A 7,829-nucleotide genomic window follows, 5' to 3' on the forward strand; every position below is an offset into this window, starting at 1 on the left:
GTTGGGCTTCCGCTTGAAGGTTGCCGAGTACATGTCGTGTAAACGGCGGTAAGTGGTGAGAGCGTGTGTGAAGAAGTACACCCCTGCAGGGTTAACATCATCTATTCGAATAGCCGTGTCCGCGGAAAAGGACTTCTGGGTTGCCTATATCAGTTCATAGACAAGTGAAAGTGGATACTCTAAAATACGCAAGACAAGCGTGAGTGCTATGGATGGCGTTCTCGTAGGGAGACGGAAGCGGATCCATAGTGGTGTATTGATATGGTGAATATGTGGACTCGTGTGCGCCACCTCAAAAGAGTTACTTGCAGTCGTAGTTCAGGATAGCCACCGAGTCAAAGCTGGCTTGCTGCAGTTAAACCCCACCATCCCTTTGTTGATAATGATGCATATGTAGTTAGTTCTGATGTAAGTCTTGCTGGGTACATTTGTACTCACGTTTGCCTATTTTATGTTTTTGCAGAGAGACTTCAGTCTCACTAGTAGTTCCGCGTGGACTTCGATGTTTAGCTTGTTACCTCAGCTACGATCTTGTGCCTCAGCAGGATTTGGTAGATAGTCAGGCTTCTCAGCCTTTTTCATTTATAGATGTCTGTACTCAGACATGATAGCTTCCGCTTGTGCTTTGACTTGTATGCTCTGAATGTTGGGTCGTGAGACCCCTGTTTGTATTATCTCGCTCCTCGGAGCCTATTGAATAAAATACTTGAGTCGTAGAGTCATGTTGTGATGCCATGTTGTATTTGCACATATCGAGCATATTGTGTGTATGATATTGAAATGCTTGGTATGTGTGGGATCTGACTATCTAGTTGTTTATCTTTAGTAGCCTCTCTTACCGGGAAATGTCTCCTAGTGTTTCCACCGAGCCATGGTAGCTTGCTACTGCTCCGGAACACTTAGGCTGGCCGGCATGTATCCTTCTTCGTTCCTGTGTCTGTCCCTTCGGGGAAATGTCACGCGATGAATACCGGAGTCCTGTTAGCCCGCTACAGCCCGGTTCACCGGAGTCCTGCTAGCCCAGTGCTACAGCCTGGATCCACTCACTGATGACCGACACGTTCGATGCTGGGTCATGGATGCCTGTCCCTGTAAGTTAGTGCCACTTTGGGTTCACGACTAGCCATGTCAGCCCGGGTTCTTTGTCATATGGATGCTAGCGACACTATCATATACGTGAGCCAGAAGGCGCAAACGGTCCTGGGCCAGGTAAGGTGGCACCCGTGGGAATACCGTGCGTGAGGCCGCAAAGTGATATGATGTGTTACATGCTAGATCGGTGTGACTTAGGATCGGGGTCCTGACAGGGACTGAGATGCAACTCGGTAGGACCGATATGGTTAGGGTTAGGGCATAACGTAATCTTGGTGTGACCGATTACACAAACTCGGTGGGACCGATTTTGTTAATAAGCTAACCAGAGAGTTGGTCAGGCAAACTCGGTGAGACCGATTACACAAACTCGGTGGGACCGATTTTGGTAATAAGCTAACCAGAGGGTTTGCATTGTAATCTCGGTAGTACCGATTGCTCAAACTCGATGAGACTGATTTTGGTAATGGACATACACAGAGAGATTACAATCCCATCTCGGTGAGACCGAGATCCCTATCGGTGAAACCGATTTGCTAGGGTTTGTGGCAGTGGCTATGACATCTGAAACTCGTTGGCGCCGGATAGATAGAATTGGTGGGGCCGAGTTTGACTTTTGGTTTAGGTCATATGTGGATGTGGGAAGGTAGTTGAGGGTTTTGGAGCATATCACTAAGCACTTTGAGCAAGCAAGCCATTAAGCAACACCTCATCCCCTCTTGATAGTATTGGCTTTTCCTATACACTCAATGTGATCTTGGATCACTAAAATAGAAAATGTAGAGTCTTGATCTTGAAGCTTGAGCCAATCCTTTGTCCTTAGCATCTTGAAAGGGTTCCACATCCTCTAGTCCATGTCACTCCATTGTTGAACTTATCTGAAACATACTAGGTAAAAGTGTTAGTCCAACAAGAGATATGTTGACATTAATTACCAAAACCACCCAGGGAGCACTTGTGCTCTCACTTGTGTGCATGCATCGAGCCCACCCACAGTGCGCGGCCACAAGCAGGTCTACGGCCTGATGCCGACACCCTCCCCCCCGTTCGCAGCTGCCCCCGCAACCTCCTGCCATGAGGGCTGAGGAGGAGGAGCAGCTTGTGCAGGCCATCATGGAGGACTCCAAGCGGGAGTACAAGTGCCACTATGAGAATGAATGGGAGGGACTGCAGGAGATGTTGGAGTTGTCGGCCATCAGAGACGTCTACATGCCGGAGCTGGACGTTAAGCAGGAGGTGGAGATGGAGGTGAAGGAGAAGGCCACGAAAGAGCGTGCATGGGCGTTGTGGTCACCACCGCCGCTGCCGCTGCCGCTGCAGCTTGCACAACACTCGCTTGCCACATTCTGGGGGGCGCCGCCCCACCTCTGGACACCCCCACCTTATATTGACCTGACCAGCAACGATGAGGACGGTGGCGCCTGAAGACGGCGACGGCATCAACGGTGCGCGGGGCGGCCGAACTACCTTTTTATGTTTTTTTAATTTCATCTTAAGTACTATGCATGGGTCGTGACTATGATGGGTTTGCTATATATTCCCTCCGTCCGAAAATACTTGTCATCAAAATGGATAAAATGATATGTATCTAGATGTTGATGACAAGTATTTCCGGACAGAGGGAGTATTTATATGTTTTAAGTTATTTTGCGCTGCCTTTTTTGGGTGTTTTTGTGCAATCCAACAAGGACAATGTTTGGGATGCTACCACGCGTTGAGTGCACCGGCCCACGAGCGGCCCAAACCGGACATGGGTGTCCATTGTGCTGCCCCAAATAGACCAAGTCCGGACCCAAACAGACGTTCTTTTGGGGTCGTGCGTTGGAGTTGCCCTTAGCCATGCTCAATGGGTAAGGGCGCGTAATGCACGGGCATATTTGCTACTCAGTATACTCTATATATCATGCATTATTATATTTTGACGGGCTTGTTAAATCTCACTCAACTCAGATTTTGAGTCTCAATCACCTCATTAGTTGTTGGATTTTTGTTGCAGAGATTCGTGCAAACCCATGTGGCCTGTGTTGAGTTTTGTCGTTTGGATGTAGGTCCGATCTGTTTGTACTCGGTTTGGGCTTTGTGTGGGCCTTGTCCTTTTTGCTCGCGCACAAGAACGTGATGACTTCGTGCGAGCGAACTACGCGAATGCTCCTTTTCAAATCATCACTCGTTAAGGATATCCCTTCGCAGAGGACATCCTCACCTTCTCAAGCGTTACAAATGGGATTTTTTTTTCAAAACTATGACGTATTTTATAGCAAATTCAGAAACTATAGCAAAGAGTGGAGAAAAATCAAAACTAGCACCCCATCGGCCACGCGTGGGCCGAAAAGGGTGTTTTCGGCCTTCCCTTGGCCGAAATGGACTTTTCGGCCATGCCTTGGCCGAAGAGGTGCGTACCTGGGCCGAAAAGACCTTTTTGGTCAGGAGTAGGCCGAAAAGTCCTTTTTGGCCAGGAGTAAACCGAAAAGTACTTTTTGTCAGGAGTAGGCTGAAAAGTCTTTTGGGCCCACCTTTTCACGTTAATGGTTGGCCAAGTTGCATGGCTCCACTCTTTGGCTTACGTTAGGCCGAAGCGACTTCTTTTAAAATTTTGATATATAAATATTGTGCAACCATTGCCCATTTTAGACATTGAAAATATATATTTTCGTGCAACCCTTTCCCCTCAATATTTTCCCGCCAACCCCTTCCCGCCATATGTTCCTGCCACCCGTTTCCCGTCAATCCCTTCCCGCCATATGTTCCCGCCAACCCTTTCCCGTCATAGCACAGTCGTTCTTTCCCGCCATTTTCTCCTCTTGGGGGAAATACCGACGAAGTCCTAGCGGCACCATCAAGTAGAATTTATGGCGCCATTGCCGGGGAGGATCTTCAACATAACCAAGTTCCTAAGCACAAATCTCATCTCCTCGCAATTTACATTATTTGCCATTTGCCTCTCGTTTTCATCTTGACTACACTACATTGGGCTGCTTATCCACCTTCGTCTGAAGGGGGTTTTATAGGTAGAGAGGAGAAAATGGCGGGAAAGAACGGCTGTGGTATGGCGGGAAAGGGTTGGCGGGAAGGGGTTGGCGGGAAACGGGTGGCAGGAACATATGGCGGGAAGGGGTTGGCAGGAAATGGGTGGCGGGAAAGAGTTGGCGGGAAAATATTGAGGCGAAAGGGTTGCGCGGAAATATTTTTTTTCAATGTCTAAGATGAGCAATGGTTGCACAATATTTATATACCAAAATGAAAAAAAATTGTTTCGGCCTAACGTAAGCCGAAGAGTGGATCCATGCAACTTCGGCCAACCATTAACATGAAAAGGTGGGCTCAAGGGACTTTTCGGACTACTCCTGACCAAAAAGAACTTTTCGGCTTACTCCTGATTAAAAAGGATTTTTCGGCCTACTTCTGACCAAAAAGGTCTTTTCGGCCCAGGTACGCACCTCTTCGGCCAAGGCATGGCCGAAAAGTCCATTTCGGCCAAGGGGAGGCTGAAAACATCCTTTTCGGCCCACGCGTGGCCGACGGGGTGCTAGTTTTGATTTTTCTCCACTCTTTGCTATAGTTTCCGAATTTGCTATAAAATATGTCATAGTTTAAAAAAAACGCTACAAATGGCGCATTGCAAGTTCGCTAATTATTATAACTTGGATTTTTTCCTTTTTTGTATATTTAATTATTTAAAATGTTTTATCTCTTGAACGGTGCATCTAAATCTCGAATTACTTTTATAGTTCGATTTCTCACGGTCAAGATCTTCGAAACTACATCTCATGTTTTGACAAACCTTTTTTCGCAAAAACCAAAAGAATGGAAGCCAGAGACAAAAAAACCAAAAAAATTGTTAAAAATGAAAATCGAAAAAATCGGCAACCGAAAAAATTGAAACAAAAGGAAGGAAAAAACGGAGCCCGGAAGCACGGTTTTTCACTTTTTCTCATTTTTGAGAACCACATTTTTTCCCAAGAAGCATAATTGTGCTTCTCGTGGAAGCAAATATGTACTTTCACGAAAAGAAAAAATTGCGCTCCTCGCATAAGCAAATTTGTGCTTCTCATAGAAGCACATATTTTTTTAGAAACACAGGCCACGGAAGCAAATTTGTGCTTACAGGAGAAGCAAATATGTGATGACGGTGAGGACGAGCATCTCAACTCATAGCCCCTACAAATTTGATTCTATTTTTTTTCAAAACTCTACTATGGCAAAAGAAAACCATGTACTATATTGTGAACCCACCGAACATTTTTTGCGATACTACAAATCGTTACAGAATATGCACATCCCTAGTGACGGCCGAACACGTCGCCTACAATCACCCCAAAATGTCACCAAGGTCTCCTAGGGCGCTGCCCTAGGGAGGAAATTAGTTGGTGAAGGTTTTCGTCAGAGAAAATGTCATGAAAGTCCAAAACCCTTATGTCAGGACCCCGACTCGATGTCACATCGATCTAGCCGGTAACACCTCATATCACTTTGCGGCCTCACGCACGGTATCCCCACGGGTGTCGCCTTACCTTTGCCCGGGACCGTTTGCGCCTTTTGGCTCACGTATATGATAGTGTCGCTAGCATCCATATGATAAAGAGCCTGGGCTAACAAGACTAGTCGTAAACCCAAAGTGGCACAGACTTACAGGGACAGGCATCCATGACCCAGCTTCGAATGTGTCGGTCATCAGCAAATGGGTCCAGGCTGTAGCACTGGGCTAGCAGGACTCCGGTAAACCGGGCTGTAGCGGGCTAACAGGACTCCGGTACTCAAAGCGTGACATTTCCCCGAAGGGACAGACACAGGAACGAAGAAGGACACATGCCGGCCAGCCTAAGTGTTCCAGAGCAGTAGCAAGCTACCATGGCTCAGCGGTAACACTAGGAGACATTTCCCGGTAAGAGAGGCTACTAAAGATAAACAACTAGATAGTCAGATCCCACACATACCAAGCATTTCAAACATACACACAATATGCTCGATATGTGCAAATACAACGAAGCATCACAACATGACTCTACGACACAAGTACTTTATTTAAGGCTCAGGGAGCCATACATAACATACACAAAGGTACGGGTCTCACGACCCAACATACAAGTCATACAGTCATACAAACCAGCAGCGGAAGTAACTTGTCTGAGTACAGACAACTAGTAAAATAAAAGAGGCTTGGAAAGCCTAGCTATACTACAAGGTCCTTCACAAGCTCAGGGTCACCACCTGGGTCTTTAGCCTACTCGTTGATGTCAACGTCTACATAGAACCCATCAGAAGGGGTTGCAGCGTCTTCTGTAAAAATGTAGATTATAGCAACATGAGTACAAAGGTACTCAGCAAGACTTACATCAGATCCTACATACATGCATATTATCAAGAAGGGTTGGTGGAGTTATTGCAGCAAGCCAGCTTTGACTCTTGGCTAGACTATCCTACGATACTCCAACTTGAAATGGTTTTGCGCACACGAGTCCACTACTCATCACTTCAATACACTACCGAGGATCCACCTCCGTCTTCCTACGGAAGAGCCATCCTCGGCACTCACACTTATCTTGAGGCTTTTAAACAGTTTCCATTTACTTGTCTATGAACTGTATAGGTAACCAAGTAGTCCTTTACCGCGGACGCGGCTATTCGAATAGATCATGTTAACCCTGCAGGGGTGTACTCCTTCATACACGCTCCCACCACTTACCGTCGTTTACACGACATGTACTCGGCAACCTTCAAGCGGAAGCCCAACGTGGGTGTCGGCCACGACCTACCTAATCACCTAAGCCTCCAGTCCAGGTTTATCGCCTATCCAGGTTCCATCCGCAGGGAGTCCGGCCGAGGTTTCCCATACGGCCCCGAACGATGTGAACAGGGTTCCCGAGATACCTAACGGGTATTCGGTACACTGTGCCACGTACCTACCGCATCACAGCCCACCCCTACGGTCAGCGCTGTCCACGGCCTCCAGTAGGCTACAAACACCAGAAACTACTTGCAACTCCTGGACGGAGAACTAGGGTGAATAAGAAGCCGAGAGGGTCCATTGGTTTCGGGCCCAATGCATGGTAGTAGCTGATTCTTAAATCACACATACAGATCTCAGTGCTTAAGGTCGGCTTCAATGAAACAACCCACCATGTACTCCTACATGGCCTCTCATCGATACCTTTACCAAATCGTGTTCACCACACCACTCTCATTACCGACATAAACATTTCACTCTAGCCCATCACCCAGATGAACCAGACCTGGCACGACTCTAAGCATAGCAGGCATAGCAAGGTAGGAACAACACATACATATGGCTCAAACAACTCCTACACATGCTAGTGGGTTTCATCTAGTTACTGTGGCAATGACAGGTCATGCAGAGGAAATGGGTTCAACTACCGTAGCACACAGCAGTTTGAAACGCGTTGTCTTAATGCAGTAAAAGAGAGCAGGAGCGAGAACATGGGATTGTATCGATATGATCAAATGGTTGGTTGCTTGCCTGATGGTTCGATGCACTGATACGGTTCTTCGTTAGGGTAATCACGGTACTCCTCGGAGGCAGAACCTGCCGCAAAGAACATCGATACACAACCATCACCAAACAATGTGCAACAATATGATGCATGCATGAAACATGGCAATATGAGTGTGTTGGGCTAATGCAACTAAAACCAGAAGGGTTTGAACAAATTTGAATCAAAGATTCAAATTTCAAACTCAAACATGGCCTTTTAAAGTGCTTTTCCTTGTTCTGCTTAAAA

This window comes from Triticum dicoccoides, chromosome 5A (genome assembly GCF_002162155.2).
Source record: "Triticum dicoccoides isolate Atlit2015 ecotype Zavitan chromosome 5A, WEW_v2.0, whole genome shotgun sequence".
NCBI classification, from domain to species: domain Eukaryota; kingdom Viridiplantae; phylum Streptophyta; class Magnoliopsida; order Poales; family Poaceae; genus Triticum; species Triticum dicoccoides.